Consider the following 19056-nt stretch of genomic DNA (forward strand, 5'->3'; position numbering starts at 1 on the left):
ATCGCAGCACGAGTTTCACTATTCTAATTTCTCAAAGGCTCCTTCGAACCAAATGTGTGTTCAGGAGATCCCGTGTATTTTGTTGATGCTCCAAGGTGTACTGTTCTTCTATCTTGTTGATTTTGGAAGGGCAAGACTACCATATGCCCCATATTCAAAATTTGAGCTGCCCGTTTTCGGGTTTTCAACTCAAAAACCCCTTTGGTTCCAAAGTGCCCTTTGCGGGTTTTCACCTTGGCCTCTCTTTTTTTTTTCAAAGCGCCCTTTGCGGGTTTTCACTCTGGCCTCTCTTTCTTCAAGTAAAATACTTCTTGACCGAATCCGAGTTTACAAGATTGGGCAAGTTTCTACCATCCATCTCGGCTAGAATCAATGCTCCTCCAGAGAAAGCTTTCTTCACCACGTAAGGCCCTTCCCAATTAAGCATCTGTTTCCCTCAAAAGTCCTTCTGTATGGGAAGGATCTTTTTCAAAACCAAGTCTCCTTCGTGGAATTCTCTAGGGCGAACCTTTTTGTCATAAGCCCGCATCATTCGCTTTTGGTACATCTGACCATGACGGATAGCTCTTAACCTCTTTTCCTCAATTAGGTTCAATTGATCATATCGAGACTGGATCCACTCGGCTTCTTCTAACTTTAACTCTGACAACACTCGAAGAGACGGGATCTCGACTTCGATTGGCAACACTGTTTCCATTCCGTAGACCAGGGATAAAGGGGTTGCCCCGGTTGAAGTTCTGACTGACGTTCGATAAGCAAAAAAGGCAAATGGTAACTTCTCATGCCGGTCTCTGTAGGTTTCGGTCATCTTCCCCACAATCTTCTTAATGTTTTTATTGGCGCTTCTCGCCCCATTCATCTTGAGCGTACGGCGACGAGTTGTGATGTCTGATCTTGAATTGACTGCAGACTTCTGCTATCGTACTATTGTTCAAGTTTAATGCATTGTCAGATATAATCCTCTCCGGCATTCCGTATCGACATATAATCTCCTTTTTCAGAAACTTGCTCACTGCCGACTTGGTCACACTAGCATACGAAGCGGCTTCTACCCACTTGGTGAAGTAGTAGATAACCAGGAAGATGAACCGATGCCCATTGGAAGCTTTCGGCGATATCGGCCCAATCACATCCATGCCCCACATAGAGAATGGCCATGGAGAAACCATGACATGCAGCGGTGAAGGAGGCACATGAATTTTGTCTCCGTAGATTTGGCACTTATGACATCTCTTAGCGTAATTGATACAATCTCCTTCCATGGTGGACCAATAGTACCCGAATCTCATAATTTGTCTGGCCATTGTAAAGCCGTTAGCATGTGTCCCACAGACGCCTTCATGGACTTCTTCCAAGATTTTCTTAGCCTCTACAGCATCTACACATCTTAGTAGCACTTGATCCTTTCTTCTTTTGTATAATATATCCCCATCTAAGACATAGTCGATGGCCAGTCTTCTTAGCGTTCTTTTGTCATTCTCGTTCGCCTGGTCCGGGTATGCACGATTCTTTACGTATTGCAATATATCGTGATACCAAGGGTGGTCATCTCTTTCTTCAACTTCTTCAATATTGTAACAGTGGGCCAGAATTTCATAAATGCTCATCCGGATGGGTTTGACATCTTCTTGTTTGTTTACCTTGATCATGGAGGCTAAAGTAGCCAAAGCATCAGCCATCTGATTTTCGTCTCGTGGAAGGTGATGTCATCAAACTCTTTAACCAATTCAAGGACCAGTTTTTGATAGTCGATCAACTTGGGGTCTCTGGTTTCCCATTATCCCTTGAGTTGATAAATCACTAGCGCGGAATCCCCATACACCCCTAGCACTCTAATCTTACGTTCTATGGCTGCACGGATACCCATGATGCACGCTTCATATTCCGCCATATTGTTTGTACAATCAAAATCCAATTTACTACTTAATGGATAATGATCTCCGTTTGGGGATACCAAGACGGCCCCGATTCCATTGCCCACAGCATTTGATGCCCCATCGAAGTTCAATTTCCAAGGAAGTTCTTCCAGAGCACCTTCTTTAGCCGTAGCAATACACATTAGGTCTTCATTCGGAAAGTTGAAGTTCAGAGGCTCGTAATCTTCCAAGGCTCTACTGGCCGGAAAATCTGCTATTGTACTTCTTTTTACTACTTTCTAGTTTACATAGACTATGTCGAATTCAGAAAACAGAATCTGCCATCGGGCCATCCTTCCATTCAAGGCTGTTGACTCCATCATGTACTTTAAAGGGTCTAATTTTGATATGAGCCAAGTGGTGTGATACAATATATACTGCCTCAGCCTTCGGGTTGTCCAAATTAGGGCACAACACAACTTCTTTATCGGCGGGTACCTTGTTTCACATTCTGTGAACTTTTTACTAAGATAGTAAATGGCTTTTTCTTTCCTTCCCGACTCGTCATGCTGACCCAATACGCACCCCATAGAATTCTCAAATACTGCCAAGTATAGTATCAACGGCTTATCAGGATTAGGTGGCATCAGCACCGGGGCATTGGATAAGTACTGTTTGACCTTGTCGAAAGCCCTTTGGCATTCTTCATCCCATTCACCTGGGTTACGTTTCTTGAGGAGGCGAAAGACAGGGTCACATTTCTCGGTCAGTTGTGAAATGAACCGAGCAATGTAATTTAATCTTCCTAGAAAGCCTCGAACTTCTTTCTGAGTGCGCGGCGGGGATAGCTCTTGTATGGCTTTAACTTTGTCTGGATCAATCTCAATCTCTTTCTCACTAACCACGAATTCGAGCAACTTTCCAGACTTAACTCCGAAGGTACATTTGGCTGGGTTGAGTTTTAGCTGGAACTTCCTCAACCTCAAGAATAGTTTTCTCAGGACTTGTTTGTGCTCCTTCTCTGTTCGGGACTTAGCTATCATGTCATCAACATAGACCTCGATTTCTTTATGCATCATGTCGTGAAAAAAGGTTACCATGGCTCTTTGATAAGTTGCCCCCGCATTCTTCAGTCCAAACGGCATCACCTTGTAACAGAACGTGCCCCACATGGTTACAAACGTGGTTTTCTCTATATCTTCAGGGTGCATCTTGATCTGGTTGTATCCCGAGAAACCATCCATGAACGAAAACAGTGAATGTCCCGCCGTATTGTCCACTAGGGTGTCAATATGAGGTAGTGGGAAATTATCTTTTGGGCTGGCTTTATTCAAATCTCTGTAGTCCACACACATTCGCACTTTTCTATCTTTCTTAGGGACAGGGACGATGTTGGCTACCCAATCTGAGTATTTTACCACCTTCAGAAATCCAGCGTCAAACTGCCTTCGGACCCCTTCCTTTATTTTTAGCAAGACATCGGGCCTCATTCTTCAGAGTTTTTGCTGAACTGGCTTACACTCTTCTTTTATGGGGAGTCGATGCACCACGATGTCAGTGTCCAATCCGGGCATATCTTGGTATGACCATGCAAAGACATCTTTGAATTCTTGAAGTAATTCAATGAGGTCTCGCTTCATCTCCGTAGTGATACATGTTCCGATCTTCACCTCTTATCCTTCTCCTAAGCTCACAATTTCAACTAATTCTTTGTGAGGTAGGATTTGTTTCTCGTCTTGTTCTACCGTCCTCAGCAAATCAGGAGATAGGTTACAGCCTTGGTCATCTTCAAAATCCTGAGAATCATCCATACACACATCTTGCTCGAAAGGAAATTCTGAGTCGCTAGCAGTGTCACTCGTATCATTAATATCTGGGGACCTGTTATGAGGACGAAGGCAGATACAAAGAATCAAAAGAATTCCAAACGTTTATTTGCGTAATATGATTATGAATGACGAATGAAAGAGTATTTAAAAGAATGTTTCAAGAATAAAAGAATTTGAAAGTAATCATTTGTATGGTTATTGTAGCGACGTAAAAATTTTAGCTTAGCTTGGTCGCTAATTGTGGCGATTTATTGAAAAAAAGTTTAAAATTTGACGTTTGATTTTTGAAATAAACAGGGAGCCGCCACCGATCCTTTTTCCTAGGTGTGATCGGACACCTATTAGATCTCTTATTAAAATAAATAAAAGGTTGAGTTTAGGTCTACGTTAAAATCCGAGAAAATTTAGGGTTCGGAGTTTGTTACTGCGAGGAAGGTATTAGCACCTCGCGACGCCCAAAATTGGTATCTTATTAAACACATGTTGTCTTGATTTTCAAAAATACGAATTCAATTTGACATTTAAGTGTGATCCGATTGAAGGAAATGAGAAGTTGCAAGTTTTTTGTTTTTAGAAGGACGTCCGCTTTTAACACGAGCCGATTAATTTCACCCAACATAGCGATGAAATCGATGACTTAATGTTAAAATTGGTACATTGGCTTATTCTTAAAATTAAAATGTAAAAAGTTTTTAAAATGATAGTAAAAAATCCAAGAATATTATTGTCAAAAATGCGAACAATGATGTGAATAATAAAATATATAAAATATAAAATATTAAAATATCAAAATATTAGAATAATAATAATTAATATTGACAAATAAAAATAAAATAGAAATAAAAAGATATACATAATATATATATTAGAAATAATAATGATGTTTAAAAAATACTATTAATAATACTACATCAATATGTACATATATAAAAAATAAATACGTGATAATATTAAAAATATGTACATAATATAGTGTTAAAATATATACATAATATAGTTAAGATATATACATAAGATAACATGTAGAAAAAAAATATATATATATATAAATAATATAATATTAAAGATATATAAATAAAATAGTATAAAATATATATATACGTAATATAGAATTTAAAATATATCTAATATATTAAAAGAATATATATAATATAATATTAAGAAATATAATAATAACAAAAAAAGAGAGGAGAGGGTGGGTGATTTTTACCACAAGGTCGTACCATCGTCCGTCATGGACCGCCACGGTACACTCATACACTGCAAATGGGACCTCAAAAACTTTTTGATAAAATGGGTAATCTTCTTCCTTTTATTTTTACTTTCGTATAAAAGAAACAAAATAAGATTGAAAGGAAAACAATAAGTAAACAAAGAACTTAAAATGAGAATAGACAAAGAAACTTCTTTTGCTTTGATCTTTGATTAATCTCCAAAAAAAACTAGCTTCTCCAAAAACTAGCCTTCACAATAACTCTTCTCCTTGATTACTTTAAAAAGAAACCTCTCCAAAAATCCTTTACAATAACTTTCTCTCCCAAAAACTCTCCAAAAAAAATCCCCCCATATACAAAATATGAGAAGGCTTATATAGCCATTTACAAAATATTTTTTTTTATTATTTATGTCTTCATTTGTAGGTACAAGTGGTGGTGGAGCAAGTGTGGTTAGTGGAGTAGGTAATGGAGCAAGTGTGGCTAATGGATTTGGTGGTGGAGAAAGTGTGGCTAGTGGAGTTGGTGGTGGAAAAGGAGTGGCTAGTGGAGTTGGTGGTGGAAAAGGTGTGGCTAGTGGAGTTGGTGGTGGAAAAGGTGTGGCTAGTTGAGAAAAGTTTAAGTTGTGGGCTAGGTTTTTTTATTTTGATTTGGGCTTAGGGTTTGGGCCATTTGGGTTTTGATGTAAATTGGGCTTTGGGTAGTTAAGATTTTGGGTTTAATTTTGGTGGGTTAGGTAAGGCTAAATTGGGTTTTGATGTAAATGGGCTAAAATTGGCCTACAACAGTTATGAATGAAATTGAAAGGACGAGATAATATCTGCTCAAAATGATAATAACCGTGCATTTTATTGAAATATCGTTTTTAAACATCAACCTATTTCACAAAAGATTCTTATCACTCCTAGGCCTAGAGCAATAAGTGTGTTTTGGACATTACTCTGTATTCGTTCTAAAAACTACAGGGATCTCTTCCACAGTCCAGTTGTCCAGAACACTTTCAGGTGTGTAAGGGCCAATGTCCGAGAAACTTTATCTTCCGGTCTCCTTTTCGTACATGACGTTGATGTTCAAACTTTCTAGGTTTTTTTCTATAGCTCCCATCATTGATGTGTCTCTTTCAGGATGGATGATTCCCCCGGACACAAATGTTTTCGATATATGGGGGAATATCATTGGTTCCCACTTGATTTCCTTCCCCGTTAATCTAGCTCTCCTTCTTTCCTGCTTCTTTTCTAGCTCCCTTCTCCTTTGTTTCGTGTCTAGCATAAATCCTAAGCCGAGGCGGTCTCTCTTGTCTTTCAGCATTGGCGTTTCAGTTCTTCCTTTTAGATGTCTCCTAAGTCCTTTTCCGGGTAGGGCCCCTTTTCCGAATGTCAGCTGGAGGCTCATCTTCGTGGTTTTGGACAATTTTGGCACCGGAATTTTGCTTCCCTCGGCGATGAACGTCGCGCTAAAAAATTCCAAAGATTGAAATGAGCATTCGATTGCTTCGTCATCTGTCTCCAAATAGGGTGCATTATTGCTCACAGTTGCAATAATATCTTCTTCAGCCTTAATCGTTATCAACCTTCCCTCCGACACCAGCTTCAATTTTTGATGTAACGAGGAAGGCACTGCCCCAGCTGAATGTATCCAGGGCCTCCCCAATAAGCAATTATATGAGGGTTTGATGTCCATTACAAGGAAATCCACCTCATATGTGTTTGGCCCAATCTGAAGGGGTACCTCGATTCTGCCCATAACCTTTCTCTCCGTGCCATCGAATGCCTTCACGATGTTCTGGCGCTCCTTCATGTGAGAGCTGTCTATAGGTAATCTGTTCAGCGTGGTCAATGGCAGGACGTTCAGGGCGGATCCATTGTCAATTAGTATGCCAGGCAGCGTATACCCTTTACAGCGTGTGGTGATATACAGAGCTTTAGTCGACCCCATGCCCCCGGGTGGTATCTCATCATCATTAAAGAAGATATAGGTATCAGCACTGATGTTGTTAACCAAGCGGTCCAACTTGTTAACGGAGATACCATTGGGAACATACGTTTCATTCAAGACCTTCATTAGCGCGCTGCGATGGACTTCTGAGCTCAGAAGCAAGGCCAGCACTGAAATGCGGGCTGGTTGTTTGCGTAGCTATTCCACCACACTATATTCTCTATGCTTTAGGAATTTTAAAAACTCCTTGGCCTCTTCTTCGTTAACTGGCTCGTTAACAGGTTTGGTTGCTTTTCCTTTCATTTCCTCGACCATCTAGGCTTTTCCTTTTGTGGGTTGTGCCTCCTCATTCACCGTATCGTAACGTCTCCCACTACGTGTATAGGATCCCTTGTCCTGATCCCTTCTTGAAGCATCATCGGGCTCTTCTTTCCCGGCGTCATCATATTGCAATCATAATTCCATGGGACCTTTTTGCTATCTTTGTAAGGGAAGACTGCAGGTCTTTGGATTATGACCCTCGGTGGCATTTGTACTCTAGCTTTATTATTTTTGGGTCTCGAAATAATCACCACAGGATAGTTGGGTGTTTGGTTTTGTGCCTTCGATTCCCCCTCTGATGCGCATATATCTCCCACTACGGGGTTTTTGGCTTCTTCATAAAATTCCATTTCTTTATTGCTTATCATGTTTTGTATTAGGGCCTTGAACTCCACGCAATCTTGGATTTCATGTCCCACTTCGTCGTGAAACTCACAGTAGTTTCTCTCTTCTTCAGGTTCTTCCCTCGAATCCAACACGATCAATCCCCTCTTGACCATCTCCATCCATACTCACCTCATCGGAGTCCTGACTTCCGCAACCTCATACTTGGTCTTCTTGTTCAAGCCTTCGCATATCCCATTCACTCCTTGGTCGGTATGATTGGGGAGCGGGTTTTCCGCTATATTGGATGTAGCTGGGTCGTCAAATCTCACGATCCCTATCTTAATGAGTCTTTCAACTAATTTTTTAAACGCTGCGCAGTTTTCGATAGAGTGCCCAGTGATTCCCACGTGGTACTCACACTGGGCGTTTGCGTCATACCATTTGGGATACGGGGGCTGCAGTGGCTTCAGGTAGAAAGGGGAGACTACATGAGCATTGAACAGGTTCTGGTACAACTCCCTATACGTCATGGGTATAGGGGTGAATTGTGGTCTTTCTGTGTTCTCCCTCGCGTTGGATTCTTATCTTACAGAGTTTTGCTGATTGGTGGTCACCGCCTTGGGTTGATTTACGGTGAATGACTTAGGCTGACCTTTGCTAGATGTGCTCGTGTTGCTCACTTCATTGTCTCTTTTCCTCAGGACCGACTTTCTGGTACTTTCTTCGGCTTCTATCTTGCCACTCCTTACAGTATTTTCGATCATTTATCCTGTCATTACTATATCAGAGAAGCTCTTGATGGCGCTTCCCAACATATGAGTGATAAAAGGATCCTTCAAGGTATTAATAAAGAGCATCGTTGTCTCCTTTTCTAGAAGTGGTGGCTGAACTTGTATGGCCACCTCCCTCCATCTTTGTGCGTACTGCCTGAAGCTTTCATTCGATTTCTTCTCCATATTTTGGAGAGTGATTCTGTCAGGGGTCATGTCTGTCACATGATTGTATTGCTTCATAAAGGCCTGGGCCAGGTCCTTCCACGAGTTAATCTTAGAGCGACTTAATTGGTTGTACCATTTAGACGCCGCCCCGACCAGACTATCTTGAAAGCAATGGATTAATAACTGATCATTGTTAACATATCCCGTCATTCGCCTGTAGAACATAGTGATGTGGGCTTCAGGGTAGCTCGTTCCATTGTATTTCTCAAGTTCGGGCATTTTGAATTTGGGGGGAAGGACTAAATCTGGGACCAAACTCAGGTCCTTGGCATCAATCCCTTGATGATGATCCGCGCTTTCCATGGCTTTGAATTTTTCCTTGAGCCATCTGCATCGTTCTTCCAATTATTTTTGTGAATCCATCCTCACCTTTTCCTCTTCGGCAATTTCATCCAAGTCGGGAATGGGCGGATAGTTCGGGTTGTTGACAAAGTTAGAGCCTGAGCTGGTTTGGAAATTTATCGATGCATCAAGCTCCAAATGAACTCTTGGGGCATGATCGTGACAAATGGTTTCGTTAAATTAATCTCGGGCTTCATCGGTACATGAGTCGAAGTGAAGCCAGGGGGTATTGAGGATCCTCGTTAGTTTCTTCAACTTTGTCCATAAGGCCCTTTCCCTTATCAGTTCCTCCCAACAGCAGCTGGGATAACTGACTCATCATTTCCCTCTGGAACTCCATCATTTGCTCTTTCATCTCTCGCTGAATCTTGGCTAGTTGCTCTTGCATCTGAGACTGCATTTGTTCTTGTATTTCTTTTTACATCTGCTCCAATTTTTCGAGTCTCTTATCCATTGATTTTTTCCTTGTACCTTAGGGGTGTGTGGTTGGTTGGTTTTCGTTGGTTTCCAGGTTACTGAAATAATTTTTAATTAATTAATTAGAAAACTCTTATGGCCTTTAATGCATAATGATATGATGCAAATGCAAATGCATGAATGCAAAGGAGGCATCAATTTTTTTGATTCAATTGCCCTTAGAAAATTTTACTTGAAAATAAAATCTTTTACATAAATTCGAGTTACAAATAAAATCTCGCTCTAACACTTAAAGTCTTAATTTTTTTAAGCAACGAGGCCAGCTCTTGTCCGCAATCCGACTCCAACTCATATTTCACGCTCAGTGTGTCCGCCTGAACCGCTAAAGTCTGCAAGTAGTCGGCTACCTCCCGAATCTGGGTTATGGCTTCCCCCATAAGATAATCTCTGTTTCTGACTTGGTCTTGCACATGGTGAAGTTGCTCTTTCCAACGATCCTCGTTTGCCTCGAAAAACTGGATCCACATCTCACAATTCTGCAATGACGCCTCTAACTCTTCTATTCTTCTTTTCATTTCTTCTATCTTGCTCAAACTCACCCTCAGCTCTATTGCGGTGTTATAATTTGATCGATGCGAGACTTCTCGAGTTCTCACATTTCTAGCCCTTAATTCACCTCGCTCTTTTCTACTTTCCGATGACTCTTCTCCAAATCTTCGCTTACGCTTGAGCTTCTAATTTCCTTTCCCACGGTCGGTATTGGCCTTTTCTTCCCGAATTTCATGGCGCCATTGTTTGGAAGTCTTACCTAAGCCTGCAGTCCTCATAGATAGGCGTAGCTTCTTGTAGTCTGTCTTCAGGTTGTCTAGGTCTTCTTCGGCCTTGGTTTTTCCTTTTCTCCACTTCTCAGCCTCTGACCTCTGAACGTCGGCGTCTAACCTTAAGTGTATCTTTTCTTCTTCCAATTGCTCGATCTTCTTCCTAAGCTCCAAACTCTTTTTCTTAAAGTTTTGCCTTATAATTTCCAATTCTGATGGGGCGACTTGTAATTGTTCCCCGATAGGTCGAGCACTCTCTAAGTTTGGCCTAGGAATACTGTCATTAACCCTCTTCTTAAACCACTCACTGTACTCGGGTGTTACCATGGAACTGACAGCTAACCTTTTCATCCAACAAGTTTGCTTCCAAGCATCTGATAACTCCCAAACTCTCTTTTTATAATGAGCGCCCTTAAAAGAGAATTCACTCTGAGCAAGTCCGTAGGTCATGGGTACAAACCGCCTCGACTTGTATTGCCTCAAGGCTATCAACGAGTATACCCGTAGCTCCCAGATTCCTAACAAGGCACCCAATCGGTTACCACATCGGTACATGATCTCATCAGGACCATCCAATAAGCTCTCCATTCGATATCCCTCCTTGAGGTTTTGAAAATATCCATCCATTTCTCCTCCGAGATATCCTCTCTCTCTCAGATAGTCGCTTCTTCCTTTAAAGGGAATAACCTTCTAAAAGACTCAAGAGGAAACCTTGTCTACCTTCCAAAAGTGCCCATGAAACCATACCATCAATAGTTGAGCACATCTAATAAATTGCCCTCGCCTGCCTTCCGACATGAGCTCAAAGATCTGAAAGTTTCGCCAATATCGCCAAGATCGAGTGATTCCTTCTCAAGGCGATCGAACAAGTCGATGACCGCCTCGTCCACGTGCCTCAAAGCCTCAGGAAAGATCACTAATCCGTAGATGCTTAAGGCAAATATATCGACCCTCTTTCTTTCGTCTGGATGAGTCAAGATCAAATCTCGCAAATTCTCCCAAGGGACACATTTGCTATCTCCTTTTAGCTGAATCCGAACGGTGACCTAAGGCTCGCTCATCCCAGAAATGCTCATCAGTTTCTTCATGAAAGCCTGACTACTAAAAACCCGGGCATAAGTCTTCCGGACCTGAATCTTTGGACACCTAAGCAGCGTAGTGTATTCCTCTATAGTAGGTACCAAATCCATTTCTCCAAAGGTGAAACACTTATATACGGAATTCCAAAACTGCACCAAGGCTCGGAACAAATGCTTATCCACTCTAATGTCTAGCAGGTAGGATATATCACCATAACTTTGGTAAAACAACTACTTGATCCTTTCATCCCAACTAGCCCAAATGTCTCTCAACTCTTGTAGCTCATTCTGTACTACATTGACGTGAGTGAAATCCCGTAGCTCCGATACATGCCCTTCTGCCAAGCTATCCCCTCTCTCAGATTGTAGCCTTTCCGACCAAGCACGAACAGCCGCATTATCCTCGACTTTACTAAGAAATTCATTCTCCATGTCAAATTTTCTAACTTAGTAATTGAATGTAGATTAACGCCTCCTTTAGTATGCAATGTCACGCAAAAAAGACAATCAAAACAAAACATCAGTTAGTATCAAATAATAGCGATAGAATGCAAGCACATAAACGGTGATTATAACGCATATACAGGTAAGTACTAAGGCTCGACGCGGCTCCACTCAAGGATAGCTCCTAAGGTTCACTATATGTGGTTTAGTCCTAGGAAAAGGGGTACCCGAACCAGCAGATTCCTCAATCCTCACCCATTATAGGCTTATATAGATCGAGTTCGGTTCGGGGGGATACATTTCCCTATGACCATGCGGAGATAAAAATTTCACGAAATCATAGGTACGGATGTACCCCGGAAGCAATCCACTAGCCCATGCGGAGGTGAAAACCTCACGAAAGCATAGTTTCTTACTCCCACTTAGAAGGTGTGACCACGGTGGTCATGCAATGAAATGCAGTACTATTATACAAGACTCGCACCGAAACAATCATACAATCGAAAGATACATGATTTTTAAAATACATTTTCGATTTTTGACAAAAGGACAGTAAATAATCGATTTTCATGGCTCAACTCTCAAGTCCCCAGTGGAGTCGCCAAGCTGTCGAAACCATCTTTCTATTTAAAAAAATTTAAAGTTTTTAAATTTAATGAAAATACGGGGGAATCGACTTTTGAAAAAAACAGGAATAAGGGAGTCGCCACCGATCTTTTTGTTTTGGGTGTGATCGGATTACCTAAAAATTTGGTTATTTTAATAAAAGATTTGCGATTTACTAAAACAATGACTCTGGTCTACGAAAATTTTAGAAAAATGGGCTCGGGAGTCGGTTACGCATGAAGAAAGATTAGCACCCTCACTACGCCCAAAATTGGTACCAAATCAATTAAATACTGTCCTTATGTCTAAAAAATGTTTTTCGGAATGTGGCTCATTTTAATAAAAGTTGAATAACCCGAGTTGATTGTCAAAAATCTTTTTGTTTCGACGTCTGAAAAATTTATAATTTGAAATTAACAAGAGGATGCTCAACTATTTGGTCCGATGAAAAACTGAAACCCAGCACAGTAGGGCACGATCCCTCGAATTTCCAAACATCGAACATTGCCTCACCTTAAAGAATATAAGTGAAATTCCAAGGAGATATTCGATTATTTTGGACAAATAAGAAAGCGCAACCTAACACGATAGGGCTCGGTTCTTAAATTGCCGAACATTGAACATCGCCTTCATTTTGAAAGATTTTAGGAAATGTGAGTGAAATTCCGTAGGGATGTTCAATTGTTTCGAACCAACGAAAAAACACAACCCAGCACGATAGGGCACAATTCTCAAATCGTGAAATATTGAACATCGTCTTCGTTTTTAGGTATATTTTATAAACATGAGTGAGAATATAAAGGAATGTCCGATCGTTTTAAGCAAACGAGAAATCACAACCCAGCACGATAGGGCATGATTCTCGAATTGTCAAATGCCAAATATTGCCTTTGTTCTAAAATATTTCCTTAAAAAAAACATGAGTGAAAACCTAAAGGAATATTCGATTGTTTTGACCAAACGAGAAATCACAACCCAGCACGATAGGGCATGATTCTCGAATTGTCAAACACCGAGTATTGCCTTCGTTTTAGAGGGTTTTTGGAAGACCTGAGTGGAATTTTGAAGGGATATTTAATTATTTTGAGCAAACGAGAAATTGCAACCCAACACGTTAGGGCACAATTCCGCGAATTGCCAAATATCAAATCTCGTCTTCACTTTAAAGAATTTTTAAGAGACATGGGTGAAATTCTAAAGGGACCTTCGATTACTTTTAGCAAACGAGAAATTGCAACCCAACACATTAGGGCACAATTCCACGAATTGCCAAGAATCGAATATCGCCTTCGTTTTGAAGAATTCTTAATAATTGTGAAACCAGGTTAAAACGCATTAATTCGATTTGAAATAAGACGAAATTAATCATGAAATTTGGGTTTTATAAAACCACATTTCAAGAGTCAAGTAAAAAACGATGAATGGGGTAATATGTGTACGCATAAAAATACGACAATGGAAAAACGAAGATAATACAATTTATTTAACCAACTAACGAGATCTTAAATCACTAAGCATAACTAGCTTGGAAATATAACTCGATTTCAATCATGCATGGAGAATAATTGATATAATAATACAATAATACAATAACGAAAATGATAATATAACAAGACAACACAACAAAGCAACACATACAATAATATGCCACAATAATATACATAGCATGATATAAAACAATCAATGTAAGATGTAAAAAGACAAAATAGTAATTAGAAGCCAATGTGGTATAAAACGATTTTAAAATAATGACGAATAAATGAACACATAATTTACACAATATATAAATAGATGAACTTAAAACTATTTGGAAAAACAAACTAAAATATATATACATAATTACTAAAACATATGTTATAGGACTAATATTTTAAATCGAATGATATGCAAAATATTGAAGAATATTGGTTTAAAATTGACACATAAGTAAGAAAATTTTGAATTATGTGTAAAGTATACAAAAATAAATAAATAAATAATAATAATAATGTACAATAAAATATAATCTTTGAAACATAATGGATTTACAAACCATATATATATATATATATATGTATATAAATAAACTTAGAAATACTTGTTCATAAAGATATCATAGAATATGTACACAAGATTAAATTATTTTATTATATACGCACAAATATATATAATGAAACATTTGAATGAAATATCATCTAAAATAATATAATATAAAGAAACATTCTAAAATAATAATTTGATATGTACAAAGATGGAATTCCTAAAATAGTTTCATATATACATAAAGAAAAATACTTGATGAATCATAAAGCAAGAAATATTTTAAATAGAAAAATCTATTAAAGTAATAGATATATATATATATATATATATATTTATATTTATAAATATTTAAACAAGATGTTATATAAAAGTATTAAAATAGCTCAATGCGAAAAGAAGTTTAAAATGATAATTTTATAAAACAAACTAAAGTTATTAAGATGGTTCCACTCATGTACAAAAATATTGTGAATCTTCAAAATAATAAGTATTATAAATTGAACACTCAATGAGAATAATATGTATGCTAATATGTATAAAAAATATTGTGCAAAATGTAAAAATAATAGGATAAAAGAAATCTCAAAATAATTGAACAAATGAAAACAAATAAAATCATTAAAATAAATTAATATATACAAAAATATTAAGAGTATTTTAAAATAGCAGATTATACAAATAAAAGACTAGATTAAAATTAAACCTAAAATAAAAGGAATAATTTACAAATAAGATAGTTAAAAAATAAAAAGTGCAAAGTATATAAATGTATGGGCTAGGACTGAAATAATCCAGTCCCAAAACGCTACACCTTGAGTGGACTAAAATGAAATGGTGTACAAATTTTGGGAAAAATTAAAATAAAAACGTATGGATGCCAATGGGGTCTGCTGGAATGTGATGCAAATATGAGGGATTAATTGTGGAAATTTCCCATTTGACATATAAAGGCACAAATTGGGTCTGGGCATGGATCAAAACGCGGCCCCCACCCTTAAACACCACCATTTCAATATTAAAAACCAAAAAAACACTGAACTCTGCCATTTTCACTAAAACTTATACCTACACCCCCATTTTCTTCTATCCTTTACCTTGGCCGACTCTTGGGCTTCATCGGCGCATAATACGCCTCCACCACCGTCGCGGTTTCAGCCAGACCACAAGGATCTATCAACCATTAGGTCGGAGGAGCCAACGTCGACTAAATCGACACCAAAAACAGTAAGTAAACTCCTTTTTTAGATTTGTCAAGTAGATTCGAAATAAAGTAAAAAAAAATACGAAAACTTTGAAATCACTGCTTTTTCTATTTTTGTTGCTTTTTAATGCTCTCCCTTTTTGTTATAAATATGCAGCAAGTAAAGATCAAGAAGAAAGAAAATGAGAACCCAAAAAAATCAAAAAAAAAAAATCGATCTGAAAATCACCTTCAAATCCTTTTTTGTATTCTCTCTATGTAATCCCCCCCTCTTTACAATATCTGTTTGTATATTGATTGTTCCGTAAAAAAAAAACTTTACAATTAAAAAAATAAGGGCTTTATAGCCGAATAACAAAACAACCAAAAAACAGCAATCTTTCTCCTATTGGCTGCTATTCTGCTGCTATTCTTTTGTTCTTTTTTGCAGGTACGGGGCGTGTGCTGGCACTGGGCATGAGGGTGGCGTACGGGGTTGTCGACGTGGCTGTTGGAGGCGTGGGGGCTGAGTTCGGTCTCGGCGTGAGAGAAAGAACCCTAGGGTTCCGAAGTTGTAATATTCTGGGCTTGGTTTCTGGGCCGTTTGGGTCTTAGAGCTTTGGGTTGTTTTGTAGCTGGGCTAGGGTATAGGGTCATGTACTTGGGCTGTTTGTGTTTTAAACTTTTTGTTTATTGATTTATTTTATATTTTGTTTTGGTCTTTTGTGTTTGTTTGGGCCAGGCAAATTTGGCCCACTACACATTAGCAATTTTTCTAGCACACTTCAAGGTTTATCGATGAGTTACAACAACATTTTGGGAAAAATCCCATATGAGATTGGAAATCTCATCAATTTGGAGGTGCTTGACTTGGCACAAAATCATTTATCAGGTCCCATTCCCTTTGATATTGGGAGGCTTTGGAAGCTAAATATATTTTATGCTCACAGTAATTTTCTCTTTGGGACTATTCCCCACTCCATTGGAAATTTAATAGAGTAAACCGAACTCGTTTTAAATTTTAACAATCTTCAGGGCAGCATTCCTTTAGGTCTAGGTAATTGCAAAAATTTGATTATACTGGATCTTTCTCATAATAATCTTAGTGGACCAATACCCCCGAAATACTAGGACTATCATCCTTGTCCATTGTACTAAGCCTATCGTCAAACTCGTTGACTGGTGAGCTTCCTGTTGAAGTAGAAAAACTGAAAAATTTAGGCCAACTGGATGTTTCTCACAACAGGTTATCTGGTTTGCTTACAAACAACTTTGGGAGTTGTGTAAGTCTGGTTGAGCTGTATTTGGAGGGAAATTTGTTTGAAGGGCCAATTCCTCCATATTTGAGTTCATTGAGGGGTCTTGAGGCATTGGATGCATCCAACAATAATCTTTCTGGTGGGATTCCAGAATTTCTTGTGAGGTTTGGGTCATTAAAGTACTTAAATCTCTCTTTCAACAATTTTGAAGGAGTGATACCAAGTAAAGGAGTGTTCAAGAATACAAGTGCTATATTTGTTGAGGGAGATAATAAGCTTTGCAGAGGCATCCCTGAGTTACACTTGTCAAGATGTAACTCCAAAACATCATCAAAAACTTCCCTTAAATTGAAGATCACAATAATTGTTGTGATTTCAGGAGTGACTTTTGTATTCTCTATTCTGCTAAAAAAGAGCAGAAGCCAACGACAACTCATGTAGAAAATTCCCTTCTACGGTTATCATACCAAAGCATCCTAAGGGCTACTAACGGATTCTCCCCTCAGAATTTGGTTGGTTTGGGAGGTTTCGGATCTGTATACAAAGGAATTCTTGAAGCGAATGGAGCAGTTATTGCAGTAAAGGTGCTCAATCTTCTGAATCATAGAGCTTCCAGGAGTTTCTTGGTTGAATGCGAGGCTTTGAAGAACATTCGACATCGTAATCTTGTCAAGGTATTAACGGCCATTTCAGGTATCGATTATCAAGGCAATGATTTTAAAGCATTGGTTTATGAGTTCATGGAAAATGGAAGCTTGGAGGATTGGCTACATTCATCTGTTGGCATGAATGAACCAGAGACGATGAGAAACCTAAACTTCATTCAAAGAGTTAATTAATGTGGCCGTAGATGTTACTCATGCACTGGAATATCTGCACCATCGTTGTGAGACGCCGATCATTCATTGTGACCTCAAGCCAAGCAATGTTTTACTCGATGGGGAAATGGTTGGTCATATAAGTGACTTCGGCTTAGCAAAAATCCTTTCTGGAGATAATTAGCTTAACTATTCTACTAATGAACCAAGCTCCCTTAGATTAAGAGGAGCCATCGGCTATGCTCCACCTGGTATGTTCTCTTTTTTCATTTCTTTCATTATTTAAAAGAGAAAAAATCGATCTAAAAGCAGTCTAGTTGTATATTTAGAGGTTTTCCACTACAATTATTTATATATATATATATATATGTATTTTGTGATGAATTAATTATAGAATATGGCACGGGAAGCGAGTTGTCAACAAACGGCGATTTATATAGCTATGGCATCCTCTTGTTAGAGATGTTAACAGGGAAAAGGCCAACAAATGAAAGGTTCAAAGAAGGTTTAAGTCTTCACAACTTTCTCAAAGCAGCTTTGCCCAATCGAGTGGTTGAGATTATAGATCCCATTCTTCTTCAAGAGAGTGTCAGAGGAGGAACAGTAGCTGACATCACTCTTAATGAAAACAACCTGGGAAATGACGAATATCTTCAATGCTTGAATTCGATATTCAAAATAGGACTCACTTGTTCTGCTGAATCACCGAGTGAACGGATGGACATGAGTGATGTTGTTACCAAGCTTTGTTCTATTAGAGACAAGCTTCTCCGTCCAACTCGATTAGATCGTGGGATTAAAACTGCATATTCAACAGGTAATAATGTCTTATTATCTTAGCAAAATACTCAATCATTTAATCACTTAAAGGCACATTTCGGCTACTTTTCCGATGACATGATGTGCTTAAGTAAATCCTTGTTTCTTAAGTTGCAGGCACCTCAGGGGTCGTATGGATGACTTGAGATGCTTAGGTCCGGCAAAGTGCTCGCTATTCTCTTTTCTTTTGTTCACATTCCACTTAAAGAAACGAGAATAAATATGGAGTTTTTGTAGTACTAGATCCTCGTCAAATCAGACTTTAGTAACAATGTTGTTCTGGATCTTATTGTATCAATAATGTTATTGAACATGTCAATCAATGGCTATTCATGGGAACTTTATGTTGTTGGAATTGATAATCTTGTATTATATCCCCAAAATGTCTTGAACAATAGGACTAGTTGTTCTTTTTCTTTTCTTTCAATGAACAAAAAATTCAACAGTTTTGTCGATGTATCGATATCAAACGGCAAAAATCCATTATGAAAATCAACCCACTATAAAAATATAGAACCCTCATTGACAAAGAGAGAAAAGACTTGACATACAAGAAGGGGTCACTCCCCACTGCATATATGTATTGACCGAAATTTCAAAATGGTTATTTCCCATATTTTTACTTCAATTCTGCTTTTTTTTTTTCCAATAAATAAAAAAAAATTGTTATGAACTAAATTCAATGACTATTTCATAGTTGAATGAAAAAGATTAAAAATCATTGATTTTAATCACTAGAAATAGGAATGAACTTGATTCTAATCCCTCCATT

General features: G+C 38.4%; 2 pseudogenes; one reads left to right on the forward strand and one right to left on the reverse strand.

The window, feature by feature from the left end:
* Positions 1–295: 295 nt before the first annotated feature.
* LOC128282190 (uncharacterized) lies at positions 296–9814 on the reverse strand (annotated as a pseudogene).
* Positions 9815–13368: 3554 nt separating this feature from the next.
* Positions 13369–18667, forward strand: LOC128282191 (probable LRR receptor-like serine/threonine-protein kinase At3g47570; annotated as a pseudogene).
* Positions 18668–19056: the final 389 nt, after the last annotated feature.

This window comes from Gossypium arboreum, chromosome 10 (assembly GCF_025698485.1).
Source record: "Gossypium arboreum isolate Shixiya-1 chromosome 10, ASM2569848v2, whole genome shotgun sequence".
Classification (NCBI taxonomy): Eukaryota; Viridiplantae; Streptophyta; class Magnoliopsida; order Malvales; family Malvaceae; genus Gossypium; species Gossypium arboreum.